Here is a 27,579-nt window from a genome sequence, read left to right as displayed (position 1 = left end):
GTATTGCACTTGCACGGAAAGCTGTTGCTTTGCGGGCTAGTGACCCTTTGTGTGTGAACCAGAGGAGGGGGTTAGGACTGTTTGGTCCCAGTAAGTCTGGTGCACACAGATGTAGAAACCAGTAGCTGTCCAGGATTGGAAAACCACTAGCTGTTTGAATGTGGCTGATCCTTACAATTGGTGGGATTGGACTTGCTTCTAGCCTTAAATCTGGATAAAAGAAGGACTTCTGCAACCATTCTTCAGATCAACATTGAAGCCAAGATTTCCACGAAGAAGAGCAGACCACTAATGACCCAAGGACGACTCATGCCGCTGACCAGCATAGACTCCAGTGATTGGCCCAGTGAAGCCCTGCTTCTCTGTCTGATCTCACAAGACGCTTGTTGGTGCTTCAAACCTTTGACTAGTGGGATCAACTACACCTCCTTGCTCGAGGATCTGTGCCCGCAGAGCGTTCAGAAGTGTCTCTGCACTGACCAGCTCCCTTCCTGGGCTATCCCTCTGCAGCTGTCGCAGTTCTGAGGTTGAGCCATGGAACTTGGTGGGTCCTCAGCTTGTGCCATGATTTTCAGCTTCCTATCTTAAAGGGAGGCTGCACTGGAGCTGCTTTTATGTTAGTCTCTGAAGGATACCATCACCACCTGATCATGGTGACTGTCGCTGTAACCTGTCTTCATCCATCCTGTGAGGTGTCCTGTAGAGGTCCTAATTTTTCATAGTTTTGGACATCCACTTGGAAGCTGTCCGACATAGCTCTTGCTCCCATGACCCCTGGGCCTCTATCACGCAAACAAAAACTGTGAATCGTGGCCCCAGTGAATTCCAGATGACCCACATTCGTACTGCATCTTTCTTGAAATACCTCTCCTGTAACTGGAACCGGTGACCTTTGGACTCTAGGCCCCATACATCTTAGGGCTGGACTTATTAAGAAAGAGAGAACTCAGGTAGGGTTGACTGTCTATTTTTCTTACATTTTATTACTTACCTGATGACTAATAGTAAGTGATATTGTCACTAAAGATGAACTTGATTGTTCTGTCTTGATGGTCGTGCAGATATAAAATACCTCCGTCCCCAAGTACCACACGAGTAGAAGGAAAAAACCACTACTCATGCAATCTTTGAGACCACAGGTGTAGAGGGTCGTAGGCCTGGAACCAGGAACGCCGGAAGAACCTCCAAGCACTGTAAGGCAAGGAATGATGATTAAGCAATGACAATGGCGTTCTATGAGTAACAAAAGGACAGTATCAGGGACTTACCTAGTGGAAAAGGAGGAAGGTAATGAATAACAGGGTAGCAGTATAAACTGCAGCAGCAGCAGGCTGATGATGTTTTGTGGGCACTCTGAAAAAACACCTGAGCAGGAGCAAAGCAAGAACGTGATCTGTAACCAGTCCGTAAAGCAGTCCGAGGTCAAGAACAAACAGCGGCAGCCAGAGTCCAGGGAAAATCCGAATGCAGAGAAAGGAGCAAAAACAAGAGCAAACCAAGACGCTAAACAGTCCTCCAAGGAAGCAGCTGTGAAGCGAGGCTTCCGTGTTACCTCGATCCATTTGAATGCGAGGGTTGTCACGTGAAGCGGGTCACGTGACCGCAAGCAGCGTGTTACGTGTCGAGTGCAGTGATTGGTGTTGCTTTGCGTGCGTCTGTTTCCAGGTCATGTGAGACTGCTTCCTGATCACATGACATGACCGTCCCCGAATGCTCGCACAGCACCGCTCAGCACAGGGGAATCGCCATGGCAACTGCCAATGCAAGAATGGCCGCAAGTATCCCGGATTGCCAGCAGGTAAACCCCGCTTCCGACTAAGCCACTGCTACTGCCGTTGGGTACGTGAACGGGACTAGGGAATACCAGGGTTTTGGCGGGCGGTGGTTAAGTGTAAGGGCAGAACATAGCCCCCCCCAATGGCCCACGACCCCGTGGGCTAGACGGGTGATCGCGATGGAAACGAGCCACTAAGCGAGGGGCATGAACATCCCGGGAGGGAACCCAGGAACGGTCTTCGGGGCCATAACCTAACCAGTCCACCAGGTATTGCAGACGCCCCCTGCAGGGACGAGAACCCAGGATGGCACTAAGTTCGAACACATCGGGAGAGGAGACGGAAACAGTAGCAGGAGGAGAAAACAGGCCGGTAGACTCGGGACAAGGTTTAATTAGAGAGACATGAAAAACCGGGTGGCAAAATATTAGTGACCCTATAGGGTCCAACAAATCGGGGGAGCAACTTGCGGCAACCAGGAATGTGTAAATGGCGGGATGACAGCCATACCCGGTCCTCCAACCGATATACGGGTGCCACCACCTGTTTCTTGTCTGCAGATGCCTTCATGGAGGCTTGAGCCTCACATAGATGGACCATGGTCTGGGCATGGACCAAGACTAAATCACGAGCACAAGCAGAGGCCGCCGGGGTGCTGGAGGAGGAAAAGTCAGGGAGAGGAATAGTGCGTGGATGCTGGCCATAAAGAGCGTAAAATGGGGAAAAACCAGTGGAAGAGTGCAATGTATTGTTGTATGCGAACTCAGAAAGGTGCAGTAAATTGAGCCAGGACTTCTGGTATTGGAGGGTCAGACAATGTAAGTACTGTTCTAATGCTTGGTTAACCCTTTCCGTTTGTCCATCACTCTCTGGATGGTAAGCAGAAGAAAACCTAGCATCAATGCCAAGCAGTTCGGTAAGGGCTAACCAGAACCGGGACGTAAACGGAGTACCGCGGTCTGAAACCAATATATGAGTTAAGCCGAAAAGACAGAATATTGACTTGGAGAATAGTTTGGCCAACGTTGGGGCGGAGGTTATCCCAGTGCAGGGGATAAAACGGCCCAACTTGGTGTAGGAATCCACAACCACCCAAATGGTATTGTAACCCTGTGTAAGGGGCAAGTCGGTGAACAAATCCATCGAAACCGTATGCCAAGGCCTTGGGGGAATCGAGAGTGGTTGGAGGAGACCTAGCGGACGACCCCTGCAGGACTTGCATTGTGCACACACTGAGCAGGTGTTTACTTAATTTTCCACATCACGTTTCATAGATGGCCACCAACACCAACGCCTGAGCAGATCCAGGGTACACTTTTGTCCCGGATGACCGTTGATAGCAGCGTCATGGGACCAATCTAATGCTTGGTTGCGTGTCTCACTCATGGGCAAAAATAGCCTTCCTTGTATAAAGGGCAAACCGTCTTGATAAACCAGATCCCATTCTGCCGCAGTATGTGGATATTGTGAGACCCATTGGCGTATGATGGACAACATGGAATGTGATGGTGTGCAGGCACATACAACATGGTTCTTCCCTAACAAGGTGTCAGGAAAGGATGGAAGGGATTCCCCAACAGGGGAACGGGACAGAGCGTCCGCCTTTCCATGAATTAACCCAGGTCTATGTTTGATAACGAAATCAAATGCTGCAAAGAACAGGTGCCAACGCACCTGCCTACTGTTCGTGCATTTGAGGGTAGCTAGGTCCTGTAGGTTTTTGTGATCGAAGTATACCACGGTCTGATGTTTGGCCCCCAGAAGATGGTGACGCCAGACCTGCAATGCGTCTTTAATGGAAAGCAGTTCCTTCTCCGTGACTGTGTAGTGTGCTTCAGTTGGCGTGAACTTTCGTGAGTGGTAGGCTATGGGATGTAACCGGCCAGTTGTTGGGCAAGGTTGGGAAAGCACAGCGCCCAAGGCAAAGGACGAGGCATCCGCTTCCACGATAAACAGTAGTTCTGGGTCAGGGTGTTAAAGGACAGGAGCTGTAGTAAACAATGTCTTTAGGGACTCGAAAGCCTTTTGTTGCTCAGTAGACCAAATGAAGGGGACAAGAGGACTGGTGAGAGCAGCGAGTGGCGCAACAATGGAAGAGAATCCAGCGATAAACCGCCGGTAAAAGTTTGCGAACCCCAAAAAAGATTGAAGTTGTTTGAGGTTCCCTGGCATAGGCCATTCTGTGATTGCGCAAACTTTTGATTGGTTCATAGCCAAACCCCCTGGTGAGATGTGGAAACACAAAAAGTCGACCTCATGAGCATGGAACAAGCACTTTTCAGGGTTTCGTGAACAAGGCATTTCGTTGGAGACGGGTCAAGACTTCTCTAACGTGAGTGACGTGTTCCTCTACAGAAGAGGAAAAGATCAAAATATCATCTAAATATATTACTACATAGACGTTCAGGTGAAAAGTGGCCGGGGCGTTGCATAGGCCGAACAGAATCACAGTGTATTCAAAAAGTCCCTGTGGTGCAAAGGGCTGTGAATTCACTGTTTGGCTGTGGCGAGTGCAGTGAGCTACCTGGAGGAGACAGAACAGTCATCTGGAATCTGGGAGGTGCATGTGTCGAGACCTGTACCTTTAACACTCTTTGCTGGTCATCTGACCTGGTCAGCTGGTACTTAAGGCTGCCTCTGCTGCCCTTGCGGCGCTAAGCACTGTTTGGCGAGTGGGCGACGTGGGACGCTCTGCTGGTGACACTGTGGTATTTCTAGTGCGAACTGAGAAAATGGAGTCCGCGTTGCCAGTGTCTAGGACAAGGGCACAATCAAAACGTTTGGGCAAGCCCGAGATGAATGCAGCATTACGTGACAAGCATAACCAGGTGAGAGGATTTGCCATGTAACTCCCTACCTCAACTAATAGAGTTAACTGAAGAAACCAGAGTCTACCCTCTCCAAGCTGTGCCCGCTGTGACAAATGATATACGAGTTGCAGTAAACGATGGGGATGCGACGAACATTGTTTTGTTAAAATCACATGCAGCATTTCAGGCAGACGTGCGACCCCACGCGATTACTGGTACAACAGCTATTGAACTCCCGGTATCTGAGACCGATTTGAAGGGAGCCCAAAATAGCAGCAACGAAGTCGGACTTACCACTCAGGTTGAAGAGAGGGGGAGAATGTGCCCTGTGGTGGGTGCGAGGATCCCAGCTCGGTCGCTGCAGCGTGGAGGCAGCGCAGAGTTGCTGCTTACCCCCGCTCCGTCGTTGCTGAGGAGTATAGGGGAGGAGTTGGCTGTATGTTCAGCGCTGGATGATGACGTGGGGGGAGGGAGCCTTGAGGCGGTCTCTGTCGATGAGGATTGTACCACGCAGGTGACGGTGGAGGATGGCCGCAGTAATCATGCAGAGATGGATGTCAAACGGGGCAGGCGGCGTCCCAGAGCTCATGTCCAGCATTGATGCGGACAGAGGGGAATGCGCAAGGAGTCAGGAGAGTGAAGGGCAGGTAAGCCCTGTGAGTTTTACGGAATCTGGCAAAGGCCACCTTGACGACGATATGTTTGCTGTTGCGGCCACAGTGAGCGCTGGTTCGGATTCGAATATGATAAGCACAGTTTGGACAACGTCTGCGCCCTGTGATGCTGCGGGGTTGAGACGTAGTCCTCGGGTGCCGAGTGAAATAGGGGGCAGAGTTGCCACCAATCAAAGAAACTCAGAGGTGGTGTCAACAGTTCTACAAAATTTGATAGTGCTGAACAAAGCACACTATGAATCAGTCTCCAATGTCCACTGTGGAGCTAAGCGGGGCTCGTAAATTACCTCAAAAAAGACAGTGTAATGATGTGTCAGATGCTAATCGTGACATATGGGGTGCTGGTGTTTACAAACGGGCTAAATTTATAGGTGCTGAGTCAAGTAGTGAGTCCTCTCAGTGTGATATGGGAATCATGGCAGATTCTCAGAAAAGGATGACAGCTCAGCACAACGTAATGCGCAGTGTGAGGTGGGGTCGATCGAGGCAAAGGATGCACAATTCAAAGAGTGTTGACCTAACAGACGAGTCATCCTCAGGAGACTCATCTATTGTGGAGCGGCCTTTTCCAAAAGTACAAAGAGAGCGTGGCGTCTGCCCAGCCGCACAAGGACCTGCTGGGTCACCACCTTTTACTTCTGTATGGGGTTTACGAAAGAGAGCTAAAGCTTCCCTTGCCACTTCAGCAAAAAGTTTTTTATCAATCATGTCATTTTGTTTTCCCTCTTTCACAAAAGCAAGGGCGTCTAGAAGATTCTGATTCACATTATACTGGGTGGACCTCTGAACACTGTGCAAAGCTTCAAGATTCAATAACTTTGAATTTATTAATGCAGTTAACGTTGTTAGATCTTTCACATTCTCATTTAGAGATTCATAGAGTTTGTTAAATGGTGCCAGTGTGATTACAATTGCATTATTCTCAGTTTCTCTCGTCAGACAGTCCTTAGTTTGTAAAGAGCAACTAAGGACTGTCTGACGAGAGAAACTGAGAATAATGACGAAGAGTTGATGAATGTTTCGGTTTATGAAGACGAAGTGGAAAGTGTTCCTGCGTCCAGCGGGATTATTGTGTCTTGTCGTCAGAATGAGGAGACCACTTGTTTGCCTGTTGAACCGGCCATGTCAAACCCCCCTTCGTGTGTCTCACTAGAGATTCCAGTCAATATGAACAAAATAGACACGGTGAAGGGTGGAAGAAGCTGTGTAATAATGCCGGCTGAAGCGTCTTAAGAGAGACCCAGCATGTCTGAGCCCGGTGTTTCTAACGCTACAAGAAAAAAGAGATCAGTTAATTGCAAATTCTCGTGTGAAGCAGCTAGAGTGTGAAAGGACGAACCAGCCTTTGATGAACGTTTTGACCATAGAAAGAGAAAATTTGGAAGCCTCCCTGTCCGCGGGGGCGGCTGTCAAAATGAAACAACGAAAAGAAGGTTCAGAACAGCCAGAAGCGTTGTTAGACAGAAACCTGTGCAGTTCCCTCTGGGACCACTGCAAAAGATTTAAGACTACAGGTGGTTGGCAGTAAACCCAATTGGTAGCAGTCTGTACCACCCAGGTTTACCTGGTAGCTGTGGCTGAGCAGTCAGACTTCCCTCAATAAGAGTTAGGCAGTATACAGAGCATACATAATAGGTACAGAGGCACAATAGTACAAGCAAACACTGACCAGAGCTAGGTGTAAAAGTATATAATTATTTATTTAAAAGACACACTCATAAATTACACTAGCACAGAAAAGGTAAGTAAGTCAAAACACAGTCACTATTACTCATATGTACATCCCTAGTTATTTGTTGGACAAGTCTAAGTTAACACCACTTATTTCCAAACAGAGGTGAGCGCTTAACGTTAGATGGCACTCCAACAAGTTAGTTAAAAGGGAGGGAAAAGGCAAAAGAAGTGAAAACAGCAAGGCAAAACACTTTTCAGAGATTCACAGTGAGTGAGGAAAGGCAGTCTATTGAGGAGCAAGGAAGTTTGGTTGCCAGGCCCACTCTAGGGAAAGCCAGGCAAAAAGATGCCCAAGATCACACAATGTCACAAGTCTTTACAGGTGAGTAGAAAAGGTTTTTCCCAGCTAAGAAAAGTTTAGTTAGGGTGTCCCAGGCTTATCCAGGGTCGAGAGCCGGGGGCTAAATCTACCCCGTACAATCGGTGGCAAGGGAAGCCAGGCGGAACACAGTACCTTTAAAATGGAAAGGATCCTCCAGCGGGGGCAGTTGTTCCTGGTAGTGGGTGCAAATCACGGCGTCGTCCAGAGGAGGAGAAGATCTTGTCGTGGAGGAAAGCTGAAGGTCGTTGCACTACCAGGGATGAGACCAGCCGTGGAGTTTTCCGGTCACAAAGGATTTTACCCCTCTTTCGCGGTTGAGGTAAAAAGTGGTATCCCGGTTGCCGGGGTGCTTGGCACAGGCAAGGCGGCCACGAGGTGCTTCGGGACGGCGAAAAGAAGGCAGCAACTGGTTGTCCCCACCAGTTAAGGGAAGGAGACTCTCCGGCGGGAGATCTCCTCTGTCGTCGGAAAAAGTGGCGAGACGGTTCCGCAGGGCTCCACCGGTGGTGTCGTCTTGGCAGGTCGGCTCGGCTTCTCCCTCTTCGGCTTCTTAGGTCCTGTGGCGACTTCTGAAGAACCAGTCCCAAAAACCCTGCTTTTATGCAGCAAACCCCCATTCATACAGCCTAGCTGTCACTCAAACATGCTAAGTGGTGAGCGGGGTGGCTCACCACTTGGGCCAATCACACCAGAGTGCGACACGAGTTGGCAAGGCAACTCAGTCCAGGGTGCCTAAACCCCCTCCCACACCCCCTGTGGTACCCAGACAGAATGGCACCACTTTGGAGGGCTTCTGTGCAGAAGCCCGCCAAAAGTGGAACAAAGGCTCGACTCGGGTTCAGGGTTACTGAAGTGAACCTAGATGCTATTTTGGCGGCGAGTTCTGGCAAAAAATCCCAACCGGTGAATTTATATTAAATAAATAAACCGGCGGTATCTTTAACATTGCACCAAAAAGTGGTGCATTAAAATCAATGGGAAATCCCATTGGGAAATATTCCGGTGGAATATTTCCGTGGTATCCACTGCCACCAGCCAGAAACTCGGCGAGGGGGGACGGGACAGTACCCCCTCGACAACAAACCCAGGGGCAATCTAATTGCCCCTACCAGTACTTCCACAGTATGATGGTTTGTACTGGTTAAGTTCCTAAGTTAAGACTAGTAAAGTCAATGGGGACTTTACAGACCCAGGGAGACATTAGTCCGTCCCAGGGTGTGGAGTCTATGTTTGGGGGTCTCAATGACACCCCTGTGTTACTGCACTGAGGGTGCTGTGTAACACACATTCAAAAACCAATGATAGCCTATGGGGAAAAAATACCCCATAGCCCATAAGCGCATAGCAAGTCACAGAAACACTCTCAAGTCATGCCCAAGAGTGAGGGTAAAATAGTCTCACTCTTGGCAGGAGAAAAAAATAAACCCCAAACATCCAGCAAAGCTGCTGGGGGACTCACTAGGTTAGGAAATTCAGCCTAAACAGAGAATTCTCCCTAACAAGCGTTGGTCAAAAGTAGGACCGATATCAAAGAGAGGGAATTAGAGCGTCGTAGGGCCCAGGTCCTGACGATTAAATTGATGTTGGAGAGGCTCGAGTCCAGAGACAAATTAATCCTGAACCGCGCAAATGTGTTAAGATTGCTCCATCATGTGCCCCGCCTATGTTCAGTGGGTTCAAATGATATAAAAATTGTAGAATTCCCTGAAGAATCATGCCATGACAAGGTGATTTTGCACGTTGATTCCAACATAATTGCAAATGCGATCTTAGAAGCTGGGGAAGACCTGCTGTCCTTGGGTTTTGATATCTTCAAAATCCAGGAAAAGTGTCATGGCGAAATTCGGGTGAATGACGTCGACATAGGGCGGCGTTATTCTCACAAGAAGCTAACACACACCCCAAGGTGGAGAAACAACAGTTAGAGAGGCCATTATCGCCGTTGACTGCCCAGAACAGTAAATCTGATCTGGTACTCAAGGAAAGGTTGCCTTTGGCCGATCCTAAAAGGATGATGGTTGTTGATCAGGAGGTTGGCTTTAAAACTAGCCTAATGGGCAAAATTTGTATCACCATAAATAGTGACAGTCCCGTGGCTGTGAGTGTAATAAGTTTAGGAGGCCAGTCTCCCAAGGAAAACACACATGATTGGAAATGGCTGGCCAAAGCATTGAATGGTAAAACACAAAGCTAACGTTCAAAGGATGAGACTACACAAGTTTGCACATTGGCCTCGTGGAACACTCGTGGCTTTTTCCATTTGTTAAATAATGACTGGCTTCAAGATTATCAATTGGTGTGCCTCCAGGAAACATGGGGGGGTGAGATGCCAGTCACTTCGGAATTTGAATGTGCACTAAACCCAGCAATTAAGCAAGCGAAGGGGCGCCCGATGGCTGGCCTCTTAACTATGATTAAACGGTCTTTAGGCTACCGTTTGTTAAAATCAACAAACTATACACCATATATTCAAGTATCTGAGATTGCCAAGAGGAACCACTTATTGAAGGATGTAGCTGCGATTCAGGTGATAAACTTATATTGGAACCATCGGTGTACGGGGACGTACCATTTCATAGATCAAGTATCGATGATCATTGATAATCTGCAGGGCTCAAACAAGGGAGCTGGAATTATCATCTGCGGCGACTTAAGTATCGATTGCTTTAAGACCCAACAACCGGAGAAAGATCAATTGGCGAAGGATTGGGTGGAGGAACTAAATGTAAGAGGCTTAGCGATGTTGAACGGCTGTACGCAAGGAGACATTCCAGCGAAAGCGACATGGCATCGGGATGGCCATTCATCCACGATTGATTACATCTTCACAACAGATGCTCTTCATCTTAGGGTCATATCACTGAAAATTGTCCCCATGAAAAATAGCAATCACGAAATGTTGCAGCTAAAATTTCATGGGAACGAATCTGTTGAAAGTAAAAAATGGACGACCAAGGTTGAGGCTGCCTCTAATCGTTTAAAATTGAGATTGGAGGAGGAACAAGAGGTGGCTATGCTCCACAAGCAAGTGAATGCAAGGCCTGAGGAGGTAGAATACGCCTCAATATTGCAACAATTTAAAGCTAAAAATATCGGCTTAAAACGATTGTCATTTCGGAAAACTCACAATTTCGATCTAACGGTTATGCAACGGAAAAGATTGATGCGTGCTGAGATTCGACGAAACAACCAAGACCCAGCGAGTGAAAGAAGATCGAAAAATAGAGTCAGTAAGCAAGCATTTAAGAACTGGCTAAAGAGCCATAAATACCAGCAACAACAACAAGACGCAGAAGTGATGCTGAAAACTCTTTCAAATAAGAACAGTGGGGAATTTTGGCGCATCATTAATCAAATGGAAACATCACAAGGAGCCTTACAAAGTTGCCTGGTGCCAGAGGTAGAGTGGGTAAGGCACATTACGACACTTTACAACAAAAAGCTGAGTTTTAACCCCCCAAAGGTGAATGAGATAATCTCATGGGATTTGCAGTTCCCGAGAGAGGAAATTCGTGAAGTTATTATAAATGCGAAAAACTCGAGGGCACCTGGTCCCGACGGGTTAACGAACTTCACGATAAAACAACTACCAGATGTCTGGACAGACTTGTGCTTTGATTTATTTGGGAAAATGATTTTGCACCGACAATCGCCGGCTTCATGGAAGACGGGGATCATTGTCCCAATATTTAAGAAAGGTGATCGAACGTCTCTGAAAAATTACCATCCCGTGGCCTTGTTAGATGTTTTGGGCAAGATATATGCTGCACTACTCCAAAAAAAATGAACTGCTTGGACCCAATCAGCAAATGGAGTTGATGAACGACAAACAGGATTTGTGAAATACGTGGGATGTTCCTTGAATCTATTAATCCCGAACCCATTAAAGATGGAAGCTATCCGTATGGATACCCCCGTTTACCTTGCCTTTGTGGATTTCACGTGTGCTTTTGATTGATAGAGAGCTTTTGTGGCAAAAGCTGAAGGTGTGGGGCTGTCCTGTTGGTTTAATAGAGGCTATCAAAGAACTGCATACAGAAAAGTCGATTTGTATTTGTCTAGATCACACAGGCACCCTGTCATCTCAAATTAGGACACACAAGGGGGTGAAACAGGGTTGCCCGTTGGCTGCAGCAATATTCAGCTTGTTTATTTCAGATAATGGTGATTCAATAAACTCTGAGGTCTTTTCCACCTAAGCTCCAGTCATCTAAAATAAGATGGATTTTGTATGCTGATGATTTAGTTATTCTGGACGTAACCCTGATTGGGTTACAACGAAAACTTTAGGCAGTCCAGAAGTATGTAACCACAAATAACCTGGAGATTAATGCAGCTAAGAGCGAAATCCTGGTGTTGCATAACTTGAGAAAGAGACAAAATGCAAAGGGTTGTAAGTTTGCATGGAAGTTAGGCCAGGAGTCACTTTGCACAGTAAAAAGTGTGAAGTACCTAGGTATGACGCTAAATTCCAGCATTTGCGACGCGCCATGAGTACTTGAATCTAAAAGGAAATGTGGCCAACTGGCATGTCAGGCATTACTTCTGCACAGAAAGTTTGGAAAATTTTCAATGCGACCTGTGCGAGACCTCTATGAACAGAAAGTTTCACCAATACTAACTTTTGGAGCCGAGAATGCCTTTGGATGTTCACCTAAGCATTGGGCTTCGTTAGAACATGTGTTTTGGACTAAAGCCTTAAGTCTGCCACCAAGCATATCAACAGCATGTATAAGGTATGAATTGGCTCCGATTTCTTTGCACGCTCGGATTAGCTGGAATCTATTGGCATTGTATCGTAAAACTAGAGCTGACAAGGGAATTTTGCAGTTCCGTTTACTACACAATGCCTCATCAGATGGAAAGCACATTGTTGCCCGGTGGGTAAAACACTGTGAAGATCTGCTGTTGGAATATGACATCAGCGTAGAAACTCTCCATGCAAATCCCTCAGCAGTAAAAATAAAGATGTGGAGAACAGATTGGGAAGCTAAATGTAAAGAGACTAGCTGCGAGATCAATGGAGCATGCTCCTGCTGAAGCAAGAGCTTTTATTGTGCAACAAAAATATCTGCAGCTATTTCCAAACCCCAAGGCACGAAGACTGTTTCTGCTGTTTCGACTAAATGCTCTACAAAGCAAAGAGCAGTCCAGCCATTGGGCCTGCAATGCTGGTGTTAATCTCTTAAACATTTGGTATTGTTTTGTCCAAAATTGAAGATGAGCGCTCTATTCACTTGGCACGTTGAAGTGAGGACCATCCGACGTTATGCGCGGAAGAATGGTGGGGGCGTATGTGGAATGGCAGTGACATGAAACTAATAATGCCTCTGACATCCTTCCTAGCAGTGATTGACTCAAGGCTAAAGGCTGGCGAAGAACTGCAGGATAAGAGATTGAGGCAATAGCCAGATGAACAGGACATATTGACTAAAATGAGACAAGGAAGGGATGGAGGTTGGGAGGGAGCTGTGCTGGGGATTATTTCTTATTTGTAATATTTTAAAGGTTTGAATTTAAACCAATACAATAAAAAATAAAAAAAAGTCCCTGTCGGGAACAAAAGGCCGTTTTCCACATGTCCTCGCTTCGCATGCGGATCAAATTGTATGCTCCCCGGAGATCCAATGTGTGAGTTTGTCCAATAATGTGGAGAGGAGAGGGATAGGGTAACGGTTTTTTATAGTGATGGTGTTTAGTCGTCTGTAGTCCACACAAGGACGGAGATCCCCTTACTTCTTCGGAACGAAGAAGATCAGACTAGCTGCTGGCGGCGAGGTAGAGGGGCGTATATGACCCAACCGTAGGGTCTGTTGAATGTACTCCTGTAAAGCCTGATCTTCTGAGCGCGTGAGTGAATATAAACGCCCTTTTGGTATCCGGGCACCGGGTATTATATCGATGGGACAGTCGCAAGACTTATGGAAAACAAATACGGTCTGGAAATCGTGATAGACTGAGCGTATTCCCGTTGTGACCGCCCCTACAGTGTGAGGGGTTGTAGATGGAGGTTCATTCTCCTCAAGTGTCAAGGACGCCACCACCCCGAGAGCGTTTGCCGGATTGGGCACTGAATCTGACTCTACCAGACAGTAGTGCTGGCATACTTCGAATTCGAAGGAGACTTGGCCCGTGCCCCAATCGATCAGTGGATTATGTTCCTTTAGCCAGGGAATACCCGAATTGTGGTGTGGCAATGAGATCGAAAGTGAGGGTTTCTTTGTTTGTTTCTTGGATCAACAACTCCAACAGGGCTGTTTGTTGCATTATTGGACAAGAAGCGAGAGACGTCCCGTCCACCGCTTGGACCGGCATTGGATGCCTTTTTGATATCAAGGGTAAATTGAGAGTGTTGGCTAGTGTGATGTCTATATAACACCCAGTCGCCCCAGAGTCGATCACTATGTGTACTGGATGCACGCAGTCTGCGGTGGACTTCAACATGGCCTGTACCACCACAGGCCTGATGGGACCAAAAGCGGGTTCAGAGGGGTTTTGAGAAGAACTCGCCATTGCCCCTGGTTTCAAGAGCAAGTGTTCTGAAAACCTGAATTCCTATTCTTGGGACGGCAAGGACACTCCTTGACATAATGGCCGTTGAGACCGCAATAAAAACAGGCATTATCGTTTCTTCTGCGTTCTCGTTCAGCATGTGTTATAGGGCTCCGTATTCCCCCAATTTGCATGGGCTCACTGGTAGATTCTGATGAATGGGATGTTTGAGAGTGCGAAAGAACTACTTCTGCCCTGCCCTCGCTCCTTCGAGCGTCCACCTGCAAGGCCAGGTCAACCAGGTCAGTGTAGATGGCTGGTAGGGATGGAACTACCGACAGGGCGTCCTTCATGGCGTTAAACAACCCACGATAAAACACAACTGCCTTCTTATCTTCGGGCCAGGACGTCTCAGCAGACAGTTGATTAAACCGAGTTATGTATTCTATGAGTGTTTGCCTACCCTGGGTGAGATCCAATAATTCCATGTCTCGGGACTGTGCCTTGTACCTAGCATCGAACACTTTGGCCATTCAGCCACTAGTAGATCGAAATCATAGAGAGCAGGATGATCATTTTCGAATAAGAGGTTGGCCCAGATAGCTGCTACGCCTGACAAATGGGATAGCAGGAACACTGCCTTTGTGACGGAATCAGGGAAAGCTTGAGGACGGCACAAGAAATTGAGCTTGCATTGGTTCAGGAAAGTGCGATACTTTCTAGGGCCCCCCTGGTATCTTTCAGGTGCAGCAAGGCGAAAAGGGGCTGGGAGAACCACAGGTGTGGCGGGAGCTGAAGGGGACAAAACCAGAGCTGTGTTTTGAGGTGGGGGTGGATCCCCAAACTCGGAATCTGCATGTATTGGGTAGCGGGCACTCTGTATGGCATCAAGGCGGTGGCGTATGGCCGTTGTAGCTGCGGCCATGTCTGTCCTGAGGGCCTAACAGCTTGCATTAGAGTGGTCACAGGGTCCCCGGCTTAGGTATCCATTATCTAAACGACCAGCAGGCTTCACAGTCTGTTCTGTCTTGATGGTTGTGCAGATATAAAATACCTCAGTCCCCAAGTACCACACGAGTAGAAGGAAAAAACCACTACTCAAGCAATCTTTGAGGCCACAGGTGTAGAGTGTCGTAGGCCTGGAACCAGGAACGCCGGAAGAACCCCCAACCACTGTAAGGCAAGGAATGATGATTAAGCAATGACAATGGTGTTCTATGAGTAACAAAAGGACAGTATCAGGGACTTACCTAGTGGAAAAGGAGGAAGGTAATGAATAACAAGGTAGCAGTATAACCGGCAGCAGCAGCAGGCTGATGATGATGTCTTGTGGGCACTCTGAAAAAACACATGAGCAGGAGCAAAGCAAGAACGTGATCTGTAACCAGTCCGTAAAGCAGTCCGAGGTCGAGAACAAACAGCGGCAGCCAGAGTCCAGGGAAAATCTGAATGCAGAATCAGTAAGCAATCCCAGGTCGGTTACCAGACAAAAGATGAGCAGTGTGTCAAATCCAAGGTTAATCCAAAGACAAATCCAAAAACGTTCCGTGGTCGTGAAGGGAGCAAAAACAAGAGCAAACCAAGACGCTAAACAGTCCTCCAAGGAAGCAGCTGTGAAGCGAGGCTTCCGTGTTACCTCAATCCATTTGAATGCAAGGGTTGTCAGGTGAAGCGGGTCACGTGACCGCAAGCAGCGTGTTACGTGTCCCGTGTAGAGTGCAGTGATTGGTGTTGCTTTGCGTGCGTCCGTTGTTTCCGGTCATGTGAGACCGCTTCCTGATCACATGACATGACCGTCCCCGAGTGCTCGCACGGCTCCACTGAGCACGGGGGAATCGCCATGGAAACTGCCAATGCAAGACTGGCCGCAAGTATCCCGGATTGCCAGCAGGTAAACCCCGCTTCCGACTAAGCCACTGTTGCTGCCGTTGGGTGCGTGAACGGGACTGGGGAATACCAGGGTTTTGGCGGGTGGTGGGTAAGTGTAAGGGCAGAACAGTGATATATGGATGGTTGTCATACTTGCCTATGGTGTTTATTTTCTAGTGTGTTTTAAAGGCCGAATAAACTATTTGTGTACATTGACTGTAACTTGAATTATTGAGTGTTGCTGTGTGGAATCTTTGTAGCCCTAGACCACTCACACTTTTTCTGAGACTAAGTCCTGACTGCTAATCCACAGTAACTTGATTAGGTTTTGGCTGACCTCTCAGTGTCTTTCCTGTTCACCATAACTAGGGTGGCCTCCTAACGTCTTCCTCCCAGGTCCGACTTTAGAAATTAATCTTAACAAGCACCATCCACGAGGAGAGATCAGTCTTTAAAGGGCAGTCAGCCTAATCTGTCAGGGTCAAGCCTTGGAAGTGCTGGCAGGAGGAGAGCAGCAAACCTATCAGAGACCCTGGTCTTTGAGACCAGGATAGCGCAAGAGCAGAGACAGAGGAAGAGCAGATGCTGGTGCACGGCAAGGAGGCAGATGCATGGGATAGAGTGATTGGGTTTGAGAAGCTGTTAGAGGAGGGGCGTAATTGTGTGGCGCAGAAGGCATACCCTGACTGTTAGAAAAAGAAATTGCTTGGGACAGAGGGGTACCTTCTCAAAGGAGGAGGAGAGGGATACTGTGCAGGAGAGGAAACATATTTTGGAAGGCAAGAGTGTTGAAGGAGACTGAATTGGAGATTTGTCCTGTGAAGCAAGAGCAGCATCAAGAGCTAGGAGGAGAGGTTTTGTGTGGAGAGGAGAAAGGATTAGACTATGAGGCGAAATACATTTACAGTGAATTGTTATGGTCTGGGGGTTTTGGCATAGATCTCACTCTATGAGCTGCAATTAGAAATCTATTTACCAAACGTGTTGCACCATTAAGATTCAGGTTTTAGGGAGAGGTAACTGCCTTTTTCGAGGTAATTTGGGAGTCTGGCAAGGATGTGTCCTGGCACCCCAACGTTTAAGCTATAAATAAATGATTTCCCCAGATGCCTAATTGCCTTGTGGGCAGAAGTTGCAAAAATGGGGAGTAGAGATGTTTCTGCTGTACTATTTGCAGGCAACAGTTTCTCTCTTGGCAAGAGCAAGTGAGGGCATGCAGAAAATTCTAGGAGGGGTGGTTTGATGAATCCATGGAATGGATCCCCTCTCGCCAAGGGTCCGCCACAGTGTTTGAGACTAGGGAGGTAAGCCTGCTAAGCTTAACACAGACACAAGGGGACAGGGAAAGTGGGATCCCACTGGAGGTGCTCCCACTCCGACTTAGAGGGCAGGCAATCCCAAGGTATGGATATGTGTAACACTCCCTTGCCACAAGAATAGAACAAGGTTGTTGCTTACGTGGGAATTGTGTAATGAGGTTATTCTTCAGTATCAACAGCTGGTCTGGTTTCTGACCCTACTCGGGTGCCGTCTTCCAGTCGGCCCAGAGAAACAGATATAAACACGCCTACTCACTGCCAAGAAGAGGTAGATTCCATCAACATGCACAAAGTCGAAGAGAGAGGCCTGCAGAGGCACACAGGAGAGGACGCCTCCTGGGTGGTGTAGCCTGCACAGATAAACATGCAACCATTGTGGGGTTATGGCTGTGCGGCGAAGCTGCCGCAACCACAAAAAAGAAGAGCAGAGACCACATACCCAGTGGGAGGAGCTGGACAGCCGTAAAACGGCGAGACGCAGTGCCACCATCGATACCCAGTCAGGAGCTGGCAGGAAGGGAGCATCCACTCCAGCAGCACCGAAGGAAGCTGCAGGAATGAGAACATGCCACCATCCCAAAACGCAAAGGAGAAAGAGGTACATAGATGCTAGGAGGTGGGCAGCAAGGTGAAATCAGGGTTTAACGGCGCCGACACCTTTTACGGCGCCGTTGAACCCTTAACGCCAGGGTCGTAATGACCCCCAATGTGTCAGAACCCCTCCAGTATTCCCAAGAGCCTTATGTATGTTAGGTTCGGTTTTGTTATAGTGGTAGGGGCAGAGGTTATGTTGTAGGACATTCTGACGAACATCCTTTTCACGACTTTACTTTCTTTGAGAGAGGGCCAAACGCCACTGGTCACAGATAGGTTCATTTGCCAGTCTACCGATTCTGACTTATCACAGTGGACTCTTTCTTGGGTAGGGAAACTTGATTTATGTTGAAAAGTTTAGAGTTATGCCCATAGGGGCAGGGTAAATGTAGTTGGCAAAAGACCAGGAATGGAAAACTGCTGTAGGTCCGAGACCAGCAGTGAATGGGTACTGTGTTTCATGAGGAGATTTGGGGCCCAATTGCAGAGTTTCTGAGAACATACAGAGCATGAGCCGCAGGAGCCGGCTTCTGCTGGTATAGGCTGTACCATCAGGCGTGGCTTTACCAGACTCTGCACACCCACTGATTTTGTCCTTATGCCTGTTGCACACGTGACATAGCCCCCCGTACCATGAGGCAATGCTTTACCAGACTGCACACCCACTGATTGTGTCCCTATGCTTGTTTGCACACCTGACATGGCCCCCCACTTGTCTATGCGGCGAAGCTGACATGTATTTTGTAGGTTTGCCCATATTAGCCAAGCATCTGAGCCGCAAACAGGCCTTCATGCTAAAGAGCACAGCGGGATAAAAACACATTTATATTTATTGTACTGCAGGCCTTCTTGCTATAACGCACAGCGCGATGTAAACGCGTTTATATTTAGTGAAATGCAATCTGCAAGATTTGTTTTTCCAGGTTACAATGAAGTACATTCGAGTTTTATTTTAAAGTTCGGGCTGCGAGCCAATGACCTTAATCCTAGAACAGCATCTTTTGATTGTATAAACAATGTAGGTTAACCGCTATGGTGGCCCAATCCTGGTAGACAGCCAAAGTACTTACAAAACAAAAAAACAAAGATAGCGAATACTGTAAACTACAAAATGCAGGTCTTCTATGAAGGACAGGGCCATGTCCAAGGGCATGCTGTGCGCAAGAAGGGTGCGGTCAGCTGAAAATATAATCCTTGGTACAATCCCCCACCTGCAATTGAAAAGCAGAGCATTATCCTTGACTGGTCAAGCACACTGGGACAGTCAACTGAAAACCTATTATTGGCAAAATCCCTGGTTGCTACTGAAGGACACAGAGTAGGCGTGGGAAGGCTTGAAAATAGGGAGCCCAGAGGGGTATAAAAGAGGGTGAGTTCAACCCCTGAGGACTGCTGTTCGGGGCGACAGAGTTGGCAGTTGACAGGGCAGATATAGATGACAGGAAAAAGATAAAGCAACCAGGCTTCCCAGATATAAGGGGTGCTGAACCTATCTTTTATAAACATAGAAATATGCAACATATTTCTGTTTATAAAAGATGGCTTGCAAAGTACACCTTTGTCTGTCAACAAAGCTTTATAAAAGATGGATTGAATTGTCTACTTTGCAAGCCATCTTTTATAAACCTAGACATATAGAACATATTTCTATGTAAGGTAAAAGATGGCTTGAAAAGTACACGATTCAATCCATCTTTTATAAAGCTTTGATGACAGACAAAGGCGTACTTTGCAAGCTATCTTTTATAAAAATAGAAATATGTTTCTATATTTATAAAAGATGGATTGCAAAGTACACAAACCATAGTAAGGTACGCATATAAATATATAAATGCTTACATACATTTATATATTTGTTTGCGTACCATACTATGGTTTGTGTACTTTTCAGAAAGCAAAAAGAGTGGGCACCACTATACGATATTCACATTTCTCAAATAATTGTTTCTATGTAGAAGTTTCGTTGCTCTGAAGATTCCTTGTTGTCAAATTATAAAAAGGAGCTGGCTGTGACGAATAAGGAGACACCCTAATTCAAAAATACACAAGAAGCCAAAGACCAAGTCGGATGCAAGGTCACACAGCCGCTCTCTTAGAAGACCCAATCAGGGTATGTAAGTTATGTAAACTCTATAAAGCTTGATAGACTCCAAAGTAAAATTGTTTACATATTCAAAAAATAATGATAATAATGAAAGTTCAGTGGTATTTCATAAAGATTTTTATCAATCACTGGTTTTGTGAAAAAATACGTCTCTTGGTATGAGGCGTCACTAATATCTTCTTAGTGAGGAAGAAAAAAGCCAATAGCATTTTATGTCAGACCAAAACAATCTTTTGCCAATGCATTTCGGATTTACAAATCCTTCGTCAGGGCAAGTCTGTAGTTAACATGTATATTTACATAACATCCAAAAGAAAGTGTATCACAATGCACATTCACAAAAAATATAAATAACATACCAATCATTGCAGCGGTAGAAAGATCGGGTGATACATACAAGAAAAAATAGAAAAAGAGAAAGAATGAGCAATAAGAAGTCTGTAAGTAATGAGGTTAGCGATGACAAGAAATGCAGAACGCGTTTACCTGAGAAAATGGCAGAATGCTTGCATGGACAGTGGCTTGGAGAACCAGAACCATGTGGTGGGCAGAAAGCTGCCCGGACAAAATCGGCGCCAAGGCGCAGATAAGCTGAAATGTAAGAGAGACATTGTAAGGAACCCGGGTGGGATCCGTGCAAGCAGTACGTGTCATAACATCAGGGGAGCTGACCATGGGCCTCATTAGGACCCTGGCGGAGAGGGTATTACGCCAGCGTAGTGCATGGCGTACCTCTCCGCCATACTACGAGTTCCCGTAGCGCCATGGAGGTTTTCTCCGCCTGGTTTTACCAGCCGGAGAAAACCATGGCGCTACGGGACCTCGTTGTTAATTACGCCACCGTATTTTACGGTGGCGTAATTAACTCCTTCCCCACTCCCATTATACCCTATGGGGCGAAAATGGGAATGGGGAAGGGCAGAATGGGGATTGGGGATTTACCGCTCCGCCGAGGTCGGAATGGGGCGGTAAATCCGCCAACCCCCATGGCGCTATCGGCGGCTTTCCGCCATGCTTCGCGGTGCATTTAGCACCGCGAAGTCCGCCCGGGTCGTAATGAGGCCCCATGAGACCAGCGAGGAGTCGGACTGTTCCTCTCGCTTGCCGGCGTGTAACAGTTTCCTTGTTTTTACATTTTCACTGTCCATGCAAGCATTCTGCCATTTTCTCAGGTAAACACGTTCTGCATTTCTTGTCATCGCTAACCTCATTACTTACAGACTTCTTATTGCTCATTCTTTCTCTTTTTCTATTTTTTCTTTTATGTATCAACCGATCTTTCTACGACTGCAATGATTGGTATGTTATTTATATTTTTCTGTGAATGTGCATTGTGATACACTTTCTTTTGGATGTTATGTAAATATACATGTTAACTACAGACTTGCCCTGACGAAGGATTTGTAAATCCGAAATGCATTGGCAAAAGATTGTTTTGGTCTGACATAAAATGCTATTGGCTTTTTTCTTCCTCACTAAGAAGATATTAGTGACGCCTCATACCAAGAGACGTATTTTTTCACAAAACCAGTGATTGATAAAAATCTTTATGAAATACCACTGAACTTTCATCATCATTATTTTTTGAATATGTAAACAATTTTACTTTGGAGTCTATCAAGCTTTATAGAGTTTACATAACTTACCTACCCTGATTGGGTCTTCTAAGAGAGCGGCTGTGTGAACTTTCATCCGACTTGGTCTTTGGCTTCTTGTGTATTTTTGAATTAGGGTGTCTCCTTATTCGTCACAGCCAGCTCCTTTTTATAATTTGACAACAAGGAATCTTCAGAGCAACGAAACTTCTACATAGAAACAATTATTTGAGAAATGTGACTATCGTATAGTGGTGCCCACTCTTTTTGCTTTCTGAAAAGTACACAAACCATAGTATGGTACGCAAACAAATATATAAATGTATGTAAGCATTTATATATTTATATGCGTACCTTACTATGGTTTGTGTACTTTGCAAGCCATCTTTTATAAATATAGAAACATTTTTCTATTTTTATAAAAGATAGCTTGCAAAGTACACCTTTGTCTGTCAACAAAGCTTTATAAAAGATGGATTGAATCGTGTACTTTTCAAGCCATTGTAGGGGAGGACTGGTCCAGGAGACCCCTCTCGCCTGCGTTTTCTCCCCAGGTGAGGGCTATGGCTCATTGGGCGTTCCCTCGTGCCACCCGGGCCCAGGTGGTGGAGGGCTCACCCGCTGGAGACATTGCCCACACATATCGAGTGCCCACACGTATTGGTTGCCACACAGGTTTGGCTAGGCCCAGAAACCATTTTTTGCCCGGTAAAGATGGTGTGAGCTCAGCGCACTGTCGCGCGGCCCCCACCCTTGGAGAAGTCACATCCCTGTTGCCGCAGCACCCTGGCAGATCCGCTGCGAGCACGTTCCCACGAACAAGACGGACATGAGCTAGCGCAATACGCTGACATTGTAACAGTTCACCTCCCGCAGTGTATTATCACTATCAGCATGACCCGGCCAGCAGGCCTGAACAATGAGAAGAGCGGTAAAATGGTCATTGATGACAGACAGCCTTTATACATATGTATATATTAATGTCAAGACCGTCACGTACAGTGGCGGGTCGTTTTCTATGTACTCCACCGATCCAACTACTACCTCATTTACTACGAATGTATATGCATGTAACTAAAACACTGTAGCTGCTAGAATATAATGTACAAATATGGTGCTCGGACTGGGTATAATCGAGACACATCCAGCAAAGGTTAAATGCATGTTTTGAAGTGATTTTAAATAAGTATTATAGAAAGTGTTCAAATGTTTGCGATTCTTTACCTACATTCAGCAACACACGAGGGAAATACCTTTGTGAATGCGTACAAGGCCTCGATGTATCCCCCTCCCACCCTGTGAAGGCTGCCAAGACATGAGAACAGAGGCCCGCTCTGCGCTATCCCACCTCCCCCGATCAGACTGGAGCCGCTTCAAAGATTTGTAGCCCCACTGCAGCACCCAAGGCCGCGGCCAGCCACCTGCATTATTTACAGCACAGCAGTGAACCTTTGTCTAAACTCCCGCGCCCCCTCGTACACACCACAACCCACCGGACCGTCTTAGACTTATGGCCCTGTGCAATCAGGACACCCAACACTTTGACAACACACAGCGGAACATCCATAACAACTTCTAACAAGACCGAAAGACCTGTACCACCCGTCCCAGGCCCTGAAGCTTAGCCCCTCGACCTATGGCCCCGGTCAGCAGGACACGGGTAACCAGGCCACGATGTATTACCTCCAGACCCCTCACAAGGTGCATTCCTCCTGTGTTGCATTAACATATAAAATAACCTATTGGAAGATTTACTAAAGAGAATAACACTGTAAATGACTGAATGACTGCGGTGTGCATGGCCGAGGGCAAGTAAGTCAGGAAAGGCATTCATCTCTGCCACAGGCAGCATTGCCACACCAACACAGCCCGGATGAACTCAAGCCGACCTGCCAGGCCCAGCCCCACCCACGAGGGTGACCAATGACGTCCTTCAGCCAAGACCAACCACGCCGCAGCAGCACCTATAGTTAGTCGTCGCCACCCAATCCCAATGAACTTGTGCCCCCTATAGTATGTAGGTTTTGATGACGTTTTTTGTAAATATATACGCCTGTCTTTGCTATTGTCAGACAGAGCGCTCTCGGAGTTTGCAGAGTTCTTTGCATGCCCAATTCTGATTGATAAACTCCCATTTACGCTCACCCCACTCTGTCTTGGCCTTATTCCCATTTTGGGAGAGTCCTTCATTGTCTCTCATTGCGGGGAGGATCGTGCTGTTTGGGGACGCATGCTTTCAGTGGTGACCCCGATAGCGTGATTTTTATTTCTTCCTAACTCCTTATAACGTCCCCTTTTGGCACGAGAATCTCCGGTCGAAAAGGGATACGCACGGTGAGCCGGCTCCGGGAGGCTGCCCGCCAACGGCGACCGGTACACTAAGAACTGCGCACTCAATAGAGAGGGGGTACGGGATCCCGGTTGAAAAATCCCCTTTGAGTACCGCTCGCCGGAGCCGGGGCTGACTGTTGAGCTGACGGCGACACTGCCTGGACGGACCCAGTTTCGTAGAGTATCGGTTCAAGACGGGCACGTGAGTACTGAGTGCGAGCGATTTTAAAGGGAGCGGGGAGAGAAGTGTAGGACAGGAAACGAAGAGGGGGTACGCAGATCTACTAAGGATCATCTTAAATTTTCCTTGCTTTTTCTTTGCATATGGCCATTAGGATCAAGAGGTGAATAAGAGATAAAAGTGACGGGAACCTAGCTCCGAAAGGGGGTGGAAGGCGGCGCCGCATAGTGCTATCTTGACTAGTACTGGGAATATATGAAGAAGTGGAGTATAAAATAAAAGTGTTCAGCAAAAGGGGACACTGAGAGTGCATTAGTGACCGCTATTACTTTTTTTCTTTCTTAAGGGTAGGGTGGAGAATAAAGAACTGTGATTAGCACAAACTTAGTGAGACAGTAAGAGAAAAAGAGTCCTATTAGAAGGGGGGAAAGCAGGTTAATATCTATATATATATATATGCGCATCTAGATATTCAAATAAGACGAACAGGGACAGCCGGCTAGGGAGGAAAGGGAGGGCAGCTTGAATGGTGAATTGAGTGGTGCCAAGAGGTGTGTGCACCTCGTATGTGCTAGAAGAGATTTTGATGTTATGAATGTGTGAAGCGGTTATAAATGCATAATAGTTAAATGGTCATGATAAGTGTGGTCGGATAAAACTTTTTTCCCTCTTCAGATAACGTCAATATAGTGAAGTGAGTGAGTACCTTTTTTGATTTCCAGGCTGACGTTGTCAAAATAAGGGATGGATTGCTCTTGTATGTGCCCCCCAAAGAGAACAGAATAGACATTGTGTACGGCCAGTTCTGTATTGTGCAGTCAGGGAGGAGGGGAGCACAAAGGGAGCCAACATTGAATGCGAAGTAAAATATAAAGAATAACATTGATACTACATTTACATTGTAGTTGCAAACACACTGAGACACACCAGCACTAGGAGGGCACAGAGATGGGGGCTGAAACACCCTTATCGCATATTTGTAAGAATCTCCCGGGATACGCGGAGCGGATTCAAAAATATCACGACCAATGGGTGACCGAGCTCAAGGGGGAGGGGTTACCTCAGATTTGGCCCGAGGGAGGGTCATTTGATAAAAGTGTTCTGGATACGGTGGCCACATGCATTTTTCTAAAATACAAAGGGAAGCAGCTGCAAAATAGGAGGGAAATATTAGATGTTTGGAGGTTATTTGAAGAGATACCACCGCCTAAAACACCAGCATTAAATCCTGATCTCCCATCCACCACAGACAATCCACTACTGATACAGAAAGATGTCAAAGAAGTGTCAAGTGTAGCGCCACCAGTAGAGGTAATAAGTTTGTACCCGATATTAAAGAAGCCTGTGCCCGCAGAGGGGTACAGTGACCCCACTTACATACCTCCCCTGAAAGATACTACACCCCACCGGCCCACGGCACCTCCGCCATATGAAAGCACGAGGGAGCGAGCCCAGGCAGGCACACAAAGGGTAGATATAGAGAAGCTCACAGATGATTTAGAGTCAAGACTGTCGATAGCAAAAGATGAGCTCTCAAGGATAAAAGACATATGCGAACGGACAGCACTAGATGCAACTAGATCAGGGCGTACGTCCAGAGCACCAGGTGAACATAGAAAGCCCGAAGAGGGGTGGAAAAAGGGCGAGATCCTGTTCAGAATTGAGGAAGAACCAACGCAAATAATAGAAGTAGGGTCCAGAGAGGGAGATGTTGTAAACGAAGAAAGGTTTGGGGGAATTAGAGAGGAATTGCTGTGTGATGTAAGGGACGAGTTAGAAGAAAGCGACAGGTTGAGTATGGCGATGGGAGGGGGAAGCGAGGGGGAGGAAGGTACGTGTTCAATGAGAACACTGGACGATGAATGGACGGGGCGATTAAGGAACAGAGTGGGGAAAATGGCATCACTGGGAACATCAGCAGCCAAAACGGGCCCGGATGGGACGACGAAAGGAAAGCTACAGCTCCCGTTGATACACAGGGGAGGAGGGAGGCCCAATTATATCCCATGGGCGCAGATGGATAAAGCCAATTTATTAAAGCTATTGCCCCCGTTATCAGGAGGGGCAAGTAAGTGGATATATGCCTTTGAGAAACATACTGCTGGGGTACCCCTAGCTGTAGGAGATGTGAAAAGTCTGCTCGTGTCAGCAGTAGGTGATCAGGCTGAAAGAGTATGGGTAAAAGCCAGTTTCCCGGGAGTAACGTTAGACTGTGACCGCCATGATGGGGCATCCTTTAACACAGTGCGTGCCAGGGTGTGGGATGCCTTACGCGAAACATTCCCAGATACACCGGACTTACAGTCAGTGATGCAGTGTACAATGAATGACGGGGAGGAGGCTATGGATTACATTTTTCGGGTCCAAGAGATGTGGAGAGCAGAAACGGGCACGCCCTGGTATCAATCGACATCTTTATTTTATTTTATTATAAAGAGAGGGCTCCCAAAGGAAGTGCAGAAGGCGCTTGACAAGATAGCAGGTATTGAAGCAAAGGGATGGCCAGAAATTCAGAGCATAATAGTACACCACTGTAAACGAATCAAGGAGAGGGAGAAGGAGGTGGCGCAGAAAAGATTGGCAGACGAGGCGAAGTTAGTACAGTCAAAGCTAGTGATGGTTGCAGCAGCAGTAGCCGCGCTCCCACACAGTAGAGAGGGAGATGATGAGGAGGAGGGGCTGATAGCACTCCAAGGAAGGGTGGCAACTAATTGGGCGGGAACAGCACAACGGCAGTGGACTGAGCAGGAGCAAGGTGGAAGCCCACAGTGGCAAGAGTGGACCCCTCGAGGGGGACGAGGTGGGTACAGGGGCCGGAGAGGAGGCGGACAGGGGTACGGGGGAATGGGAGGAAACGGATGGCAGGGTCCCAGGGGCCCCCAGGGGAGTTGCTGGAACTGTGGACGATGGGGGCATTACTCCAGGGAGTGCAGAAGTAGACAACACAATGGGTTCCAGGAGGAGGAGACTTATGGTCATCCACACCCAGGGAGCCCATATGGTCTCCCAATGGGACAGCAGCAACTAAGAAACCCCGGCCAGGGTACCACGGGCCAGCAGCAGGGACACCAGTATAGGACACAGAACCACCCACAAAACAATGACAGTATGCAATACACGCCAGGTAACCCTTTCGCGACAACAGCAAACGGGGCCCCCGCGCCAGCACCTTATAGCGGCATGTCAGTGGTTTCAGGGAGTGTCTTTAATGAAGGAGGGGCGATGAGACACCCCGCATAGGACAGCCCACAGAGAACACTTGCGTGTCCAGTTCTATCCACCACCTACAATGCAGCAGAGGAACCATTGGTAGGGGCGCAGATAGGAGACAAGCCGTTTATATTCATGGTAGATTCGGGAGCGGAGAAATCATGTATCAGAGAGGGCCGATTCCCGTTATCTAACAGGAAGTTAGAGACGCAGGGGTTCTCTGGGGCTGTAATTGAAGTTCCTTACACAGAAGCATTGGATGTAACAGTAGGGGGTAAAACTGTAAAAGCACCCTTACTGTATTATGAGCATTCACCCATAAATCTATTAGGGAGAGATCTCCTAAGCAAACTTAACATGACCATATCATTTACCGAGAGAGGGATAGTGTGTTCTACACCCGGGATATGCCCCTTGCGTGCAATGTTGGTAGTGCAAGCCTACACAACCACACAGGAAATACGAGGGTTGCCACAAAATGAGGAAATGTTTATCAAAGGGCTGAAGACTCTGGCCCTCATAATTCCCGAGCTAAGAAGCATGGACTGGAGGATTCCGGCGGAGTTCCT

At 47.3% G+C, this 27,579-nt stretch overlaps 1 protein-coding gene across 3 annotated transcripts in view; it reads right to left on the bottom strand.

The window, feature by feature from the left end:
* SLC41A2 (solute carrier family 41 member 2) overlaps nucleotides 1-27,579 on the bottom strand; it is a 705,927-nt gene that overhangs the window by 363,871 nt on the left and 314,477 nt on the right. The window lies entirely within an intron of this gene.

The sequence above is a fragment of the Ambystoma mexicanum genome, chromosome 12 (assembly GCF_040938575.1).
Source record: "Ambystoma mexicanum isolate Mex_15411 chromosome 12, UKY_AmexF1_1, whole genome shotgun sequence".
Taxonomy (NCBI): domain Eukaryota; kingdom Metazoa; phylum Chordata; class Amphibia; order Caudata; family Ambystomatidae; genus Ambystoma; species Ambystoma mexicanum.
This window is presented reverse-complemented; position numbering and strand designations above follow the sequence as displayed.